Source organism: Apteryx mantelli, unplaced genomic scaffold, assembly GCF_036417845.1.
Source record: "Apteryx mantelli isolate bAptMan1 unplaced genomic scaffold, bAptMan1.hap1 HAP1_SCAFFOLD_48, whole genome shotgun sequence".
Taxonomy (NCBI): domain Eukaryota; kingdom Metazoa; phylum Chordata; class Aves; order Apterygiformes; family Apterygidae; genus Apteryx; species Apteryx mantelli.
The window spans coordinates 544,247-562,741 of NW_027118783.1; positions in this window are offsets into that span (position 1 = coordinate 544,247).

Below are 18,495 nucleotides of genomic sequence, written 5' to 3' on the forward strand. Positions count from 1 at the left end.
TTCCAATCTATATTCATTTCAATAATATTGTCATAACCACTTGTCTCCCAAAATACCAAGATACTTACATTGTGCCTTATCTTAGGAAAAAAAAAGTTAATTGCAATCAGTGGGGATATCAGCTCCTTAAAGCTAGGCATGTGTATTGGGTATCTTCCTAAAGGGCAGCAATAACAACAAATATCCCTTAGGATCTTCCTTAATTTTTAATTTGTTATAATTAAATACATGCAAAGATCAAGGCTTTGGAAAGCTTTAGGAGTATCAGATTCATTTATATTGAGCCTAGCTCTTCATCTGGCATCTTCTCCAGAGTTTACGGAAAAGCATGTAAGAAGCTTTCCATCAATAGAGAGGAAATTAAAATCTTCAAAGCTACAGACAGACTAGCTTAGAAAGGTGGAAATGAAATTGGAGACATTCACCTCCATTCTGCTGACTCAAATACAGACAGGATAAGAAACACGCATAACTCCTCCCTATCTGATACCTGATGTAAACATAAGTCTACACAGGGACAGTTTATGTCTACCAACCACCGGGCAGAATCAAGTCCAAAAGTTGCTTCTTGATACCTTACACAAGCACTCAAGATGAACTTTTTGCTCCACTTTTTCATCAATCCACCTAAAACCTGGCAGAAGGACAACTGGGTACACCCCGATTATTTATCAAGTCAGTTAATACTAACATCAGACTTGTTACCTTTCATTTCACATAAAATATTATTCTTTTTCCAAAAGTGTTGACACAGAACTGAAACTGCCTTAGGAATTTTGAAAAACGAGCTCTCACTAAATATATTGACCCACCATTCATTCCATTGTATATACTTCTGTGGTGAGGTGACAGGTCATCTGCTACTTGTCTCCTGAGGGGACCTTCTCTGCTGCCTCCACTGAGATGTTTGAGATGCTCTGGGCTCCCTCCAAAATGTTGTTTGAGGTGCTCAGGGCCCGTACCCCTCACTTTGTGCAGATGTTCTGGGCTTCCGCTTGGTGTGTGCTTTTGAAGATGATCTGGGCTGCCACTGCTGTGCTTTTGATGCTCAGGGCTACTGCCAGGCCTGTGCTTTTGAAAGTGTTCAGGGCTACTACTCAAAACGTGCTTTGGGAGAGTTTCTGGACTGCTGCTGCTGTGCTTTTGTTGCTCAGGTGCTTTGACAAGGGTTTTGTGATGTTCTGGACTTGGTCCTTTCAGGTGATGATCAGGACTGCCAGAACCCCTAGGCTTCTGGAGATGCTCGGGGCTGATGCTCCTGTGTTTCTGATGCTCAGGGCTTCCTTCACCCCTGGTTTTTTGAAGATGTTCTGGACTAGTACTCAGATGATGTTTATGATGGTCTGGACTGCCTGGACTTCCAGTGCTAGAAGTACTACTCCCATCACCAACATCTCTTATGGATGTGCTTGTTGCAGTTAAGTGGCACAGGCTGATTTGGCTGTCAATAGAGCTCCGGCTGCCTGCTCCACCAGTCTTCTCCTCATCCAGCAACACACACAATTCTTTTAGCTCCAGCTTTTCCTTAACCACTTCTTCTTGCCTCACTTCCAATCCTTTCAGCTTCTGTAGGTATAAGGCAACCTCTTTGTGCATAATGCTAGCACTGTGCCTGCCCAGTCTCTGCCACTCACGGCATGCTTTCTGGATGATGATAGGCAGAAAGGCAAGAAGGTAACAAAGGTCTCTCAGTTCCTGGTTATCTTCTTGCAGCTTCTGATTGATATCCTTTAAAAGAAAGATAAGCATGAGAGAAGAGTATCCAAAAAACTTAACATTATACCATTAGCATTGTACAAGTCAGTGAACAGCACTGCTACAAACCATCAGCTAAGCACTCAAGTAAGGCATAAACAATTGTGTGTGCAGATCTGGCATATTATAACTGCATCATGTTTCATACTAACAGAACACCTGTCCAGTACAAAACTGAATATGCAGAGCTAATTTGGAAAGGTTCAATGACTAACTTCCAATATGGTATGAAAATTTCAGGTGTTTAATTAATGCCCAAAGGAAAAACAAAACAACAAAAACACAATGAGAAATCCAGATGATCATACTCTCTCATGATGTTCTCACTCCCTCAGAAATACTCACTTGTAAAGTTATTGCTGACTAAAACCAGAAAGTACATCAGAAATGGTAATCTCGCTCAGATAACTAACAACATTTATATTCTGTTCCCTAAAGCATATTCACATATAAAACGAACTTTTTAGAGATTTAAAATATTTGGGGTTTGTTTGATTTTGCTTCAGATTTGCATAAAAGAATCTTGTCTGTTCTCACTTAATCAGAATTGGTTCAATCACTCTGAAATGAAATAATCTGCTTTAATAGATTTTTCACTTCTAACAAAACAAAGTAGTACATGTTCCCAGTGCCCTTCTCTAACTGAAGAACAGTAATGCTCTGAAGAAAAAACGTTCAGGCTCTTACTGTAGCAGAAGAATACAGCAAAGAAAACATTTTCAGTATTTCGCCATCCTACTTTTACTAAACTGGCTTGTAACCATATTTGTCTTCTCTGGTCTAAATAGTCTTCCCTTATGCCTGGTATTACAAGCTTAGCCTTACGGAAAGACCATTTTAGCACAGTTTCTTAAAATAAAAAAGGAAGCTTTTGCAACTCTGCTGGGTGCGTGCCTGAGTGTGTGACCTTCCTCTCAAAATGACTTTGAACTTGACCAGTTTCAGCCCAGGTTTGACAAAGGAAAAGTCTCAATGAGGTCGCAAGGTAACCTGAAAAACCTATACAGGATAGGGATTCTTCAGATGACCCCATGGTGGAAAAAAGTTGAAGTGACAGCCCACAGTTTAGCAGTCAGAGTATCTAAGCAGGCAGCAGGCATCCACTCAAGCCAGGCACAGCTGTTCATCGTTACTCATGGACCTGTTCCTTCACATGGCACAAAGAAGCAAGTAGGTACCCACACACCACTGAAACTCATTGCAGCCCAGAGACCTTGTTCTCCCAAATCCCTTTTAAAAGTTTCAGCTGAGACATCTGAACAAAAGGTGGAAGTTGAACATCACTTAGGAAGTTCAGAATTGAGAGAGGAATTTGTCACTCCTTCCTACACATTTTGGTGTGCTTTGTTACTTACCTGGCAGATATATAAACCCATACAACATCACAACACTTTTGAACATAACCAGGAGAACGATATTGCTGCTGTAATTTAAATTGCATTTAAAATGTAAGCTCTGTTTTTACTAAGCTAATATCATTGATGGGTCTCTCTTACCCCCAGACACCTTCTATTGTCAAAATGGAGGGAGGGAGGGAGGGAGGATTGCTGTACGCTGCAGAACAGGAAAGCTTGGATTATCAAAGACACTTTCTCAATAATTTAGCTGTCTAAAACCATTCTACAAGTCATGAACTCTCTTCTGTTGTACCCTCACATAACAATTCAAAAGGCCACACTGCACCTGGGTCTCTCCTCCTCTCCAACCTCACCTCAACTAAGGAATTTTACAAAAAGTGCCATGTGTCACAGCAACAAGACAGATAATGCTTTGTAGTCACGTCCGCTTTAAAGTAGCTTTCAAGTTCTCCAACACAGTTATACCTGGTACATCAGGGTAATTCTCTGGCAGTAGCTACGCTGTCTTCCCAATTCTCAGAAGCAGGGAAGGAAACATTAGGGACTACGCTTCCCACCTAGCAAGAGTTAAATTAAGAAGGCATCAATCATCACAGACTTGGTCTGCCTCTCAGTGCAGTCTGTGGAAGTACACCATTGAAAGGGACTTCCTTAGGGATGCATCCTCAGGTGTCCTTTCCAGACAAGGAAACTAGGGAATGATTCTCATCACTCCAAGGCAGAGCCTAGGAAGTCATCTTAAAAAACGTGACAGAAAACAGCATAGGCAAAACAAAGCCTTTTGAATCTCTACAGCTCCACACGTTCTATCTGAAATACACGTGAAAGAATACAAACACTGAATCTTACCAGAAACCAATGAAGTCTACTGCAAAGGTGACAAGAATTAGATGTTCCCATCAGCCCAAAGCGCAGTGGGACACATTACAGAACAGCTGTGCTCCACAGACCGCGGAATAGTTTCTCACCACTTTTAACCAGCCACTTCATTTCCAGCAGGCTCAATCCTATTCGCTTTTCACGCCATTCTCGGCGAGAACCGCCAGCACATTCACCTGACGAGGGCTGGGCGACGCCACTCGCGGGACATGCAGTCGTGTGCCCGGCACCTACGTGCAGGGAAATTTTCCGCGCAAGGACCCCGCGCCGCGGGAAGGTCGCCAGCCCCCGCGCCCCCCACCTCGGCCCCGGGGCACCGTCACAGCTCGGGGGCCGCTGGCCCACGCCCCACGCGTGCCGGCAGCTCCGCCGGGCGCAGCTTCGGCCCTGCTCCCCGGCACCGCTCCGTGCTCGCCGCTCCGGCACGGGCGGGCTCCCTTTCTCGCCGCCGCCATGCGCTGGGGACGCACCGGAGAAACTCGCCCCCCCGCCCCGCCCCGCCGCCCGCTACCTTCAAGCCGCGGATCTCGCCGAGGCGGAGCTGGAGGCGGCGGTTCACCTCGCGCATGAGGCTGCTGCGGTCCAGCATCGCGCTCCTCTGCTCGGCCTCGGCCCGGCGGAGGCTGCGGATCAGCTCCTCCTTGCTCCACGCGAGCAGCTCCTCGTCGGACACCTTGCACAAGTCCTCGGCCGCCGCCGCCGCCGCTTTCAATGTGGTGGCGGCCAAAGGGCCCGAGCCCGAGCCCGGCGGGCTCCTCCCGCCCCAGGCGCCCCGCGGAGGCAGCCCCGCAACACCGCCCCAGCCGAGGGCAAGGGGGCGAGCCCGGAGCGCCGCGGGCAGCTCTTCCCGGAGGGAGGGAGGGGGGGGGGGCCGCCCCGCTTCCAGCGAGGGCGGGCAGCGCTCCGCCCGGCTAGTTCGTGCCTCCTGTGCCGGTATAGGATTGGGGGGGGGGGGGTTACGAAGGGAATCACCTCCGGCCCCAAGCAGCGGATCCTGGAAAAAGAGAGGAAGAGGAGAAGAAAAGGGTGTGGAGGAAGCCGGGCTAGAGTCTGGGGAGCAAACTTCCCCCTTCCAAAGGGGAAAAAAAAAACAAACAAAAAACACAGGTCTTTCAACAAGTCAACGGTAGCAGCGCGCGTCTCGTCCTCCCTGCTCCTTAAGAGCTGCTCGTCCCTTGAAGCCGTGCTGTCTAACGAGGGCTGCTGTGGCAATCGATTTCTCTTCGGGTGGCAGATGAAGCCACGCAACAGATGAACGCAGAGTCCCGAGCCGAAGCCCCATCGTGCACGGACGGACGGGCGGGCGGGCAGAAGCGGGAATCCGCGCAGGGAGACCGCAAGCGCTCCTCCGAAGCCGCCTCTTCCCGCCAGCTTCGTGCCCCCCGTGCGCGGGCGGCGGCCAGGGGAAGGGGCGCAGGCGGGGGCCGGCGCGGCCGCCCCGCGCCTTGGCATGTGCCCGCAGGGCGGCGGCGCGGCGGCAGCAGCCAGAGGCGCCGGTGGACGCTGCCGGCGCCGGGGAGCGGGCGCGGGGCGGCGCGCGGCTTTGGAGCGGGGCGCGCGGCGCGGGGGAGGGAGGCAGGGAGGGAGGCAGGGAGGGAAGGAGGGAGGGAGGGAGGCGGCACCGGCGGCCGCGCGGCACCTGCGGAGGCTGCTCGCCGCGGCGGCCCGGGCGGGACACGCGGGCCGGGTACCCCGGAGCTGCCGCGCGAGGGGTGGGCACAGCCGTTTGCTTTCGCTTACCCTCTGCTGGTCCTCCCCCCCCCCACCTCCCGAAGGGGCAGGGCAGCTTCATGGAAGCCCATAAAAAACGCCCACAGAAAGCCCAAAGGGAGGGATTTGCTTTTGTGCCCCCCCCCCCCCCCCCCCAGCTCAAAGCACACCTAAACAGAGCATCAGCGCTCTCCTAAGGCCTACACAAGCCTCGCATTTCCCTCACGTGGTTTAAGTGACGCTTAAGTAAGCAATTTTATTTCTGGAAATAAATGTACAAACACATTCAACTTCACAGAACTTCTGGTACCTCTCACAGGGCGGTTTGCGAGTCGCAGTTGATTGCCAAAAGCCAGCACCGCAGCAGCTTTCACCTCATCTTTCATTTACAATGGGAATATTTAAACTTTATAGACCTAATTCTTTCCAGACAAAACTAGATGCAGTCCCGTACTCCAACTCTTTACTCAAGCTGAAGGTAGCATACCATGAAAAAGTAATTAAGATCGGGATATTCATATTTCTTCTTTGAAAATATTTAGCAAGTGCGTTGTGGAAGGCTTACGTTTTCCAATTTGCGTAGAGATACAAAGGCTCTATATAAATCTGCCTTGCAGATGATTTGAGAATGAAATTAATCTATTCTTGTTGCTCATGAAAAAAGATGATACATTATATCTCAATGACAGAAGTCGATGAACAGAAATTATTAAGTAAATGATTGATTGAATGCCCATTTTTAAACTACCTAGTTCCCCCAGAACAATCCCCTGCAGACAGAGCAGGGTGCCATATTAACAGGCCCTTACCACCTTTAATTTTGCAATTTTATAATTACTTAGCATTAAGGAAGATTTCTGATTCTTAAGAGGAAAGTTTAAAGTTCTTAACATCTCCACTTTTCTCTTGTAAATCACATCGGTAAATCGTGAGGTTGTGGTGTGTCAGATCACAAGGAGGGCTGGCTCTGGGAGAAGGCAGCTGCACCTGGAGAACGTGCCCCTCATGCCCCACCATCATTGTCCCAGCAGACAACTTGGAAAAGTTTCCAAGAAATAGTATTTAACCTAAGTAGAGCGCAAGCCACTGCTTCAGAATTGCCAGCAAAACATTGCCATCCTCAGTCAATTCCCAGCAATTAGGAATGACACACATGATAACTTTTGGAATATATGGGGAGCAGAAAGCAAAGAGAACCAAACTGCTGTGCATTTTGTCACAACTGACGTAGGACAATTGCCAAGGGCAAGTGCTTCTGAAGATAAAAGGAAAGGCTGCAGTACAAACAATTACTTCTGACAAGGAAATATTAGAGGCCAAACAAAAATATGTTCTTCAGGGGACTAGTATTTTCCCTATTTGTAACATCACATAAATAATGCACACAAAGCAAGATCACTGCATAGGGAATTCTTGCAACTGCAGCATCATGTGATAGAGAAGTAGATCTAATCCAGAAATCTAATTTTCTAGGCTAACATAACAAACATTCATCAAAGATTTAAATATAAGATTTTAACCTCCTAATACCTGAAACCAGAGACAATTGGGTTCAATACTACAAAGCCTGAAGAACTGGAGATAAGATGCCTTTACATAAGACCCCAGAAGAGACTCTTGAAAAGCTATGATTAAAAAGAACGTACCTCAACTATTTTTTTTTATCAGGTACTCAAACGCTACGGAAGTAGGCAGCTGTCAGATGTCTTAGGACTTTGTCCCAAAACTCACTGGCTTCAATAGGCAACTTTCCATTATTTGTGGGGAGCACTGGATCAAGTATTGCTCAATCACTTACCTGTCAGCTTTATTCCTGATCTCTTATTAGAAGCAGGCTACCATTTGTACACAGAAAATGACAGAAAAAAGTAGAAGATGGATATAGCTAATAAAAAAAAAAGCTCAAAAAACCCCCCTGAAATCACCTCTTTTTGCTCTTGACAGCTGGCATCCCCTTACAGTTCCAGTACTCCAAATGGTAAGAACTTCCTTATATTACCAAAAATGCAAAATTGTTAAAGAGATTTTTGCAAGTCAGCCATGCACTAGAAAACCCCAACTGATTTAACTTTGATAAATGTCTTTTATAATAAGAGCAAATATACTCCTTTCGCCACTAGAATGCTTTTCTGTGGGATTTTTAAGCAGGGAGTCTTATCAGCACTAAAAACAAAACGTTATAAAAATGCATGAAATAGAGTCTCTAATGGCAAGCACACACGAGAAGATTTGCTGGCTCCCCAGTTACTGTTTTGGAAATAAAACAGATTCTGGAACCACACCATCCACAAATTTACACAAATTCAGAAAGTCCCTGGTCTTGGTTTGGGGGGGGGAGGGGAAAGGGAGGTATTCTTGGACCAAATTGGAAAGCAAATTCCCCCAGACAATCTCCCAAGAGGATCAGATGTTGAAGCTCACCTCAGAAGCAGTTATTTCAGGGGGAAAAAAAAGAAGGAAAAGAAAGTCTGAATAGAAACGGTTATTCCTATATGTTCTTCTCAACCACAGGCAAGAATGAAGGACTAGTTGGGCAAGTTTCCTCACTACTGAAGACATGAAAAAGCACAACCACAACCAGATACTATTAAAGAGATTATCGGTTTAAAGCCAGTATCCCTTCTTGAAACAGTGAGAGAAACGTGTCGGTCCCACACGGAAATTAGGAATCTCCCCATCTTTGTGCTACCATCTTCTTGTTTCTAGTCTTCCAGGGTCATAAATCACAGCTTAGCACCGTGACACATCTTTCTGTAGAAAAGCTGTCACGAGACCAGGCTGAATATGTCCTATCCTGGTCTTAGACAAGATAATTTTGAGAGAGGAAAGCCATCATCTGCACCCATTCATGTAGGACACATAGGAAGATTTATCCATCAATACACATAGAGGACAAGCCAGTCTTATTTCTTTGTATGGACAGTGGCAGCTGTTCACTTCACTGGGATTCTGAGGATAGCAATTGCTCCCAAATCACTTTTCCTAAGTCTACATCTCAATAATCCAATTAAAATGTAAGAGAACTAATTAAAACTGGTGGATAATGATAGTAACAATAGCATTTTCTGTTTTCAAAGCACTTTTACAGGCATTAACTAATTAATGGATAAAGTGAGCTTAAAAGAAAATCAGTGCAGGATCATAGCATACAATTAGAATTAACATTTTAATTACTCTCCTTCTATGACTACTTTATTTACAAAATTCTGCTTATTTCTTTGTATATGTGTGTAATAATTAAAAAGGATTCTGTATAACTTGTTACAAAGCAATTCTAGAGTTTTTGCACCTCCCTGTAAGTTCAATAAGAAATCATGCATCTGCTCTTTAATTCTCTCTTCATTTTTGCCTTTCTAGGTCAGTTCCAAAGACCCCTATTAATTTAATCTCTGCTTCATTTGCTTAGACTTTGCACATGCACAGGGGTCTCTATGCAGTAATTTCAACCCTAGAGCAACTAGGCTGTACCAGAAACAAAGTGAAGCTCCTCAGGAAAAGCCAGAGCAGCTCCTGTTAGACTGGGACTGAAGTGCTCACATGCAGACAAAACAACCAGATCTGGGAAATTCCAGGGGCCAAATCCCCATCGCTTCTTCCTGTGTGGCTATATCTCTCTGAACTCTTAGAGTGATTGCAGCTTCCACTGACTTACCTCAGAAATCACCATTTCTTGTACCACTGGTACTAAAACCCCAGCGGGGCAGAGCTCACCATAGGGTAACTGCTTCTGGACCTGCTTCTCAGGCAGTTTTTCATCCTGAGCCTTCTGTTGCTGCAGCTCCACAGCAACTTAAATGCAGCACGCATATATACCTGCACATGAGCCAAACATGGAAGTCTTCCATTAGAAGAAATTGAGGCTTCAAGAGGCAGCAAAACAAAGACATATTCTGGTAACTCATCTCTCCCTGATGCCAACCTTAATCTTACATTTTGAAATTACTTCCTTTCAACATCTATTATTTTGTGCCTAACAGACTGACCTTTTGGAGAAGGGAAAAGTTCCTTCTAGGTTTGCAGGCCACTGCTCTGCAGGAATGTTGGGCTGAATGCCTGGATACCTCAGTTTTGGGAGATTTTCCAACAGTTTTCAAAGATTTTCAGGTATTAAAAAAAGTAACCACAAAAGCCATAACAACCCATACACGCTACTTGTCATACACAGCTTACAATAAAAAGAAGTCTCCCGCAGCTGACAGGGTACATGCATTTGCTTTTTCTCCACAAAAATAATTTGAAGCAGAGTGCCTTGCTGCAATGAAACTTTGCCTGCTGATACTTTCCTACCCCTCTCAATCTGCAGAGAGTCTGGGTTTGGCCTCCTGCTGTTTTGCACACCTGGTTAAGAAAAATTAGTTCACATTGCTGCATTTTTCCCACTACATGTGTGGGCTGGGACTCTCTGTGCTTTGCTGTTCTCTTTCTTTCTTTATGGATCAATGCAAATGGCCCGGGTAGAGTTTCTTGTAAGAATCTTTTTCTTCACACATCCCTACGTAATCGTCAAGCATTGCATTTCAATTTGTGAGTGTGCAGGAACACAAGCATTTATGCAGCCTGATACAGTTACCTCATTCAAATGACTTCCCTTTTCATGTCTTAATCCTTTATCTAACTGCAGAAGCCTCTGGGCAGCTGATATCCATTCCATAGTCTTTGTTGTACTAGTCACATTTTTCCAATCAATGAAATCAGTAGCACACTTACCATATTTTCCCTATTGCATAAATAAATATAAACCTAATACCTCGAGCACATAGGTTTATGTGACAGAGAAAGTGGAGTACACTAACGAAAACCAACAGAGATTTATGCAAGTCAGGCTGAATAAAGCTCTTACTAATAATTCAATCATCAGTCAGATTTGTCCACTTGAATTACTAAAATACCCACAAAGTTCTAGCTTGAATGTCTAGTGCTGATTTCAGCAGTGTCTTGGGACGATGTTTTGGCGCAGCTTTCGCCGGATTTCCCGTTACAGCAAGTACCTGCCGCGCGCAACAACCACCAGGGTGAGGCGGGGGGAGGGGGGGGGGAGGCGCGCGGCAGCCGTTGGGGGGGAGGGGAAGGCGCGCGGCGACCGTTAGGGCGACAACGAGGCAGAAGGGCCGGCGACTGTTACGGCAGCCTGGGCGGGGAGCGCGCGGCGGCTGTTAGGGCGGGGCGCAGGGGCGGGGCGCGCGGCGGCGGCCGTTAAAGGGAGCGGGCTGCGGTGGGGGGTGTCTGTTGGGTGCTGTGATGGGGTGTGTGTGGTGGGGGTTGAGGGTTTTGGTGAGGTGTCCTGCCGAGAGACAGCGTCAGTCCTGGAGAAGGGCTGGTTCTCAGCCTTGTGGGGGGAGGCAGCTGTAGGCTGGTGCCCGGGTGCCAGAACCCAGACAGAGGCAAATTGCTGCTGCCCCGCAGTCCCCAGGGAGCGGGGAGGAGGCGGCGGTGGCACCAAAGCGGCCTTGCAGGGGCTGCAGCTGCTGGGGGTGAGTGGGGCTGTGTGGCAGCCAGCGGTGGGGCTGCCCGGCTGCCTGTGCCATGCGCTGGGGAAGCCTGTGAGAGTGGTGAGGTGACCCCTGAGCGTGCCTGGGTTTTAAAGCCATTTTGGGCTGTGTTGGTGTCCTCTTGGTAGCTTTGCCTCTGCACTCGTGGCTCTTCCCTCGGTTGAGAGGCATTTCTGCTGCAGCATAACGTCTGCAGCCTGTTGCCCCCCAGACGCTCCCCTGGAAGTGCCCTTGTTTGTGTTTCCAAAGCCCTGAAAGTGCTTCCTAGTGCAGCCTGTCGCAGTGCAGGCAAGGAGGCTAGTGCAGTGCAGCCTGGGGGTTCCCTAGTGAAGGCAAGCAGCTGTGTGCAGCAGCTCTTTGGTCATGCCTTGCTTCAGCTGTGCTCAGGGCACCTCTGAAGTGTGTGTTTTAAATGCTAGCAATGTGTGGGAGTGCCTTCTTGAAGGCCAGTGGCCTCTTAAAGCAGACTCTATCACTTGTGTGGGTGATGTGAATTTGCCTTGCAGTAAAGCTGTGGCTTGTTGCAAGCTGGTGGGTCTGGGTCTGCTCTCGCAGTGGAGAGTAGAAGGGTTTGTAGACTTGGGTGGCAGTTGCTTCCTGAGGCTGCCTTCCGAGTCCCTTAAGCAGTGGTGTTTAACCCCGGGGAGTTACAGGCGAGGTGTGACTTTCAGGCATTGGGTCAATTGTGAAAGCGTCTCTGAAAGGAGACCCCAGTCAGTCCTGACTGCTTGTCGTCAGCTTCAGAAGTATAAATGAGAAAGCAAAAAGGGAAGCAACCAAAGCCAAGGAGCCTTGATCAGGTGCTGCTGGTATCTACATAAGCAGCGGTGCCCTGGTGGAGTTGCTTGGCCTTTGAGGTGCATCCCTGCAGAGCTGCTTTTCCCTTTGGCTAGGTGTTAGGCTGCTTCTGGCTGTCTGGCCCTGGCTTGCTTAGAAGTGTGGCTGTGTGGCCTGTGTTGAGGAGGGAAAAGCCAAAGGAAGTGAGCTTCAAGGGCTCCATTGCCCCTGGGTGGTCATTGAGTGTGTCCCTTTGTGTTAAGCACCACAGGGTGGGACCTTCCTGCTGTGAATGGGCTGCAAAGGAGTTGCCGTAGGTGGGAGAGACAGCTGCTGAGCTTGTGCTAGCTGCAGGGGAATGGCAAGGTGGGTGTGGGCAGTGGGCTTAGGCAGGCAGGGTGCTGGTCTCCTGTGGTATGGAAATGTGCTTCTGGGGCAGGCTTTTTATGGTGCTTTCCTGGCAGCCTTGTGCTGCCTTGGAGAGCAGGTGGGAACTTGCCTGAATGTTCTCAGTGAGTAGCTAGCCCCGAGGCTGAAGGCAGCTGGTGTTGTGTGGCTGGCTGTTTGAGTGTGTGGCTTGTGTGGTATCAGTAGTGGCTGCTTTATCCTGGTCTGAATGTGCAGTTGTCCTTGAGGGCGGGCGGGCTCCTTCTCAGCAGTGCCTTGTGGTGGGAAGCTCTGCAGCCTCCTTGTGGGGTTGGTTTATTCGAGATGCTTGTCTTCCTTGGGTGTGGATCACCTGCCTGGGAAGATGTGCAGGAGCTTTAGCTAAGACTGTTACCAGGACCGCATGCGTAATGATTCTGTCAATATGATAGTTAGTTCCAGGGAATAGAATGAATATATATAATCCTTCTGGGAAATTCAGTACATATGTATGTGAGAGAGCAATAGAAACTTTGGATGATGTGAGACATGGTGTGCACGTTGGGTGGAGCTATCCCTCGTGCATCCGGCGCTGTAATAAAGAGAATGCCTGCTTCTTAATACTACATTGGTGTTAAGGAGTTTTTTCTCCCGATTTCAGTGACAGCTTTGGCACCCCAGATGGGACCGTGCTTCTGAATCTCAACGCATCTGTGGGATTGCAGGACCTCCAGCCAGCACCGAGGGATTCTCAGGGAGAACCTCTGATCCCCGGACCAAAGAGCTCTGAGTAAGCCCCCTGGGAAGGTAAAGGCATTCCTTTCCTTGATAGGTCGGGTTGCCCGCTGGTCAGATGCAGTGAGCCTTGCAGAGCTGGGTTAGAAGGGTGGAAAAGGTGGGGTCGCCCGCCTGTAAGGTGTGGCGAAAGCCATGCAGGGAGGTCAGGTTGGGCTCTAGAGGTCCCTCAGGCGGAGGAAGTTAGTTATTTGTGCACAATTGTGTGTTTATGTGGTAATTTGACATTTGGAACGTTATTGGCTTTGTTTTGTGGATTTTGTGGTTATGGGTAACCAAGCGTCGAAAGAGGGGGGGATTTTGAAGAATTCACCCCTGGGATGTATTTTAAAGCATTGGAGAGAGGCGGCAGGTCTGCCGGGAGGTACACTTACCAAGAGAACAATTAATTGAATACTGTAATCATGTATAGTTTAGAAGATCAGGAAAAATGGCCTAAGAATGGAAGTGTGAACTACAATACCATATTACAATTAATGTTGTTTTGCTGGAGGGAGGGGAAATGGGATGAAGTAATGTATGTAGATTTGTTCTTCGCACTAAGAGACCACCCTGAGTGGCAGAAAGATTGTGGGATGATTCCAAAGGATCCAATGATACTAGCAGTAGAGAAGGAGGGAAAGGGTCGAAATTTGAAAAGGTGTTGTTCTGCTTGTAGTATTGGAAAAAGGTGTTTAAAGTATGAAGAGGAGGAGGAAGAAGATTTGGAGTTGATGGTTGCTCCCCGACAGAGGTTGGGGGAGGATATTGAGGCTATGTGTGGGGCTGAAGGGGCAGAAGGATTTAGCCCGATTGAGAGGAGAACAAGAGGATGACAAGGGGAAGCGGGGGGGGGAGGGGCGGGTGGTTTACAGGCTTCCCTTTTGCAGGTGGTTGGAAATACCGGACCAGTAACAGTTCAAGTACCTTTCTCTATAATGGAGTTAAGGTCCTGGAAGGAAATAGCAGGGAACTATAGAGAAGATCCGGAGAAAGTGGCAGAAGTGTTTGAAACCCTAATTAGGACTCAGGATCCAGATTGGAATGATTTACAGGTAATATTAGACACGCTGCTAGATGATACTGAAAAGAAGATGGTATTAAACACTGCTCGGAAGCAAGTGGAAGGAGCACTTGCTGGTGGGGATTTGCAGGGAATGCTAGATCAGAATTTTCCTGCTACAGACCCGGGGTGGGATCCTAACCTGCCAGGACCCTGGGGACTCTTAACAAGATATCAGAGATGGATAATGTTTGGCATAAGACACGCCCTGCCAAAAGCAGTTAATTGGTCTAAGCTATATGAGGTCAAACAAGCACCAACTGAATCCCCATCGGCTTTTGTGGAATGATTAAAGGCTACTACCAGGAAATCTACCAACCTGGATCCTGAGAAACCAGAGGAAGCCCAGCAGTTAGCTTCAACTTTTATGGGACAATTGGCCCAGACATAAGAAGGAAACTTCAAAAATTAGAGGGGGCAGATTTGAGAGATCTGGGGAAAATGTTAGAAGTGGCCTGGATGGCTTTTAATAATAGGGAAAAGGAAAAAGAAATGTGACATATTCGAAGGGAGTACCTAAGAGAAGGGAGATTGATTGCTGCTTTAAGCAGGGCTCCTGGAGGAGCCTATGGAGAAAGGGAAGGCACAGGAGGGGGTTACCGAGGTGTGAAAGGGAAAGGGAACATGACCTCCTTTTGTGCAACCCCGTCTAGCAGAAGATCAGTGTGCGCAATGTGCAAAGAAAGGGGGCATTAGCAAAGGGAGTGTCCTCAGGCTGGGAACTTAGACGCAGCCCTGCAAGCCATTAAGCTAATGACCTTAAAGGATGAATCGTGAAGGGGACTGGGGGAATCATCCGCAGCCGAACCCCTGGTTACACTAAAGCTGGGAAATGAAGAAGTAGAATTTGTAGTTGCTCCAGGAGCCACTTACTCTGTACTTAATACTTGTAAAGGAAGCTTTAGCCATGAAAGTGTAAGTGTTGTTGGTGCTACAGGGAAAGGAGAGAATGGGCCCTTTTTGCAGCCCTTAAATTTTAAATTGGGAAACCAATGGGTGACTCATCAGTTTTTATATATGCCTGAATGTCGGATGCCCTTGATGGGTAGGGATTTATTGGATAAGTTGAACACGCAGATAACCTTTAAGAATGGAGAGGTGCAGCCACTAATACCTGAATCAAAAGCTGTGGAAACAAGAATTTTTATGTTACAGAGCAGCACGCAGAAAGCGGAGGAGGAGATTGCTGCTGACGTAGAAGATGCAGTAGTACCCTTGGTATGGGCTAGTGGAATTCCAGGTCGGTCTAAAGTGGCGAAACCAGTGGAGGTGGTTCTAAAATCTGGGACTAAACCGGTAAGACAAAAGCAGTATCCTATTAGGTGGGAGGCTAGAAAGGAGTTGGAAGAATTAATAACTAAATTTTTGAATTATGGGTTACTGATAGTGTGAATCAGAATATAACACCTCAGTATTATCAGTGAAGAAACAAAATGGCAAGGAATATAGGTTGGCTCAGGATTTAAGAGCTGTGAATCAGATTGTTCAAGATATTCACCCAGTAGCGGCTAAGCCATCTACCTTGCTGACCTCCCTGAAGGAGGACCATAAATGGTTCACTGTACTTGATCTCGGGGATGCCTTTTTCTGCATACCTCTAGACAAAGACAGTCAGGCGATATTGGCCTTTGAATGGGAAAGCCCCACCACCGGATGCAAAACACAACTTACTTGGACGGTGTTCCCTCAGGGGTTCAAAACCAGTGCAACAATATTTGGCAAGCAATTGGCCAAGGAGCTGGAATCATGGAAAAGGGAAAACCTGGAAGGAGCAATACTGCAGTATGTAGATGACATTTTGTTGTCATCTGCGGAGACTAGGGGAGAGTGTCTACAGATGAGCATAAGCCTGTTGAATTTTCTAGGACAAAGAGGCCATTGTGTAACAAAAAGTAAGGCTCAGGTAGGGAAAAAGACTGTGACTGATTTAGGTCTCGAGATTTCACAAGGACAACGGAGACCGGGAGCTGACAGAAAAGAAGCGATCTGCCAAACTGCAGAACCAAGAACTGCACGAGAGCTGAGGGCATTCTTGGGTATGGCCGGATGGTGCAGACTGTGGATTCCCAGCTATGGGCTATTAGTAAAACCCCTTTATGAAATTTTGAAGGGGTCAAACGAGCTACCTACTGTGGACCCCTGAATGCCAAATAGCTTTTAAAGACTTAAAAAAGGCTCTGTCAGCACCTGCATTGGGACTGCCCAATTTGTCTAAACCCTTTGAGCTATTTGTGCATGAACGACAACATCTTGCCCTGGGCGTGCTGACTCAGAAACTGGGAACGTGGAGAAGAGCTGTGGGCTATTTCTGCAGACAATTGGGCAGTGTGAGTAAAGGATGGCCAGGGTGTTTGCGTGCTGTAGCCGCAACTGTTCTTTTGATCCAAGAAGCTGGAAAATTCACAATAGGGCAAAGAATCATAGTGTATGTTCCACATATGGGAACAAGAGGGGGGACATTGGCTGTCTCCAAGCCGTATGCTCAGATATCAAGTTATCCTGTTGGAACAGGGTGATGTGGAACTCAAAACCACCGCAGCAATCAACCCAGCAATGTTTTTGAACTCAGAAGTAAGGGACCCCGAGCCCTTGCACCATGATTGTCTGCAAAGCATCGAACACTTATATTCAAGCAGACAGGATCTGAGAGATGATCTGCTAACTAATCCTGATTTGGAATTGTTTACAGATGGTAGCAGCTTTGTACAAGATGGGAAACGGGTGGCCGGATACACAGTGGTCACAGCTACATGGGTAATAGAGGCTGGGTCCCTAGCCATTAACGTGTCAGCCCAGAAGGCGGAATTGATAGCATTGAGACAAGCCTTGAAGATAGCTGAAGGGAAAAAGGTAAATATAAGGACTGACTCAAAGTATGCATTTGGGGTAGTCCGTGCACATGGGGCTACCTGGAAGGAGAGAGGATTGCTGACTGCTCAAGGATCACCTGTTAAATACAAGGAAGAAATTTTCCGACTTGTAGAGAATATTCAAAAACCTGGGGAAGTGGCAATAATGCGTTGCAAGGCACACCAATTTGGACAAGCCACAGTAAATGTGGGTAATCGATTAGCCGATAAAACCGCTAGAGGTGGCCGAATGAGGCATCCTTGTATTGGTACCAGTAAAAGAGGTGAAGCTGCCAATTCTGAAACCTAATTACAGTGAGGCAGATCAACAATTAGCATCACTGTTAAAAGCACCCCCAAAGGGAGAGGGTTGGTTAATAACGCCTACAAAACAGGTCATTGTTCCACCGCAGATAATGACCGAAATTGTAAAAAAGAGACACGAAGAAGCACACTGGGGTAGTGAGGCTCTGATTTCTAGTCTTCAAAACTCGATTATATGTGTAGGAATGAGTGGAATAGTAAAGTCTGTGATGGCAAAGTGCCCTGTTTGTTTAAAAATTAATCCTATGAACAGGAGAAGACTGCCCCTGGGGACCACTAAGCCCGGAAGTTCCCCCGGAGATTATTGGCAAATTGATTTCTCTGAATTACCAAGGCAAGACAGTTCTAGATATCTCCTGGTATTAGCTGACACCTTCTCGGGATGGCCGGAAGCTTTTTTCCCTGTTGCACCAATAAAGCTAGGCAAGTAACTGAAATATTGCTCAAAGACATAATACCAAGATTTGGGGTACCAATAGGAGTGTCCTCTGATGGGGGCCCACATTTTGTGGCAGATAGTCCAACAGCTAAGTAAAATTCTTGGTATCAAGTGGGATTTACATACCCCGCGGAGGCCTCAGTCGAGTGGGAAGGTAGAAAGAATGAATCAAACTTGAAAGCAACAGATTAGTAAGATATGTCCAGAAACTTCTTTAAGATGGCCCCAGACCCTTCCACTGGCTCTTTTAAGAATCAGAATACAGTCAAGGTCTAGGAGTAAGATTAGTCCTTATGAGGTATTATATGGGGAAACCATACCAAGCGCCGCTGATTCCAGGGGAGATCCCTGTAAAAGGAAAAACAGATTAAAGTTCTATCTGATTTCTTTAGGGGAAGTCCTTGCAGCTCTCTGATGGCATATTATTTTGACAGGACTGCTCGTGTTGGACACTCCTGTCCATCAGTATCAACCGAGAGATTTCGTATACATTAAAAAGGTGGAACTCCAAACCTTTACAAGAGAGGTGGAAAGGACCTTTCCGGGTACTCCTACCTACTTGCACTGCACTCAAGGTGGAAGGGATCAAAGCTTGGGTTCATTACACTCGAGTTAAGCCAGGACCTGGGAGTGAGTGTTGCTGAATTATTTGTAAATTTGCTTGTTTTTGCAGTCTAATTGTTAAAGCGTCTAATTGTTAAAGCGTCTAATT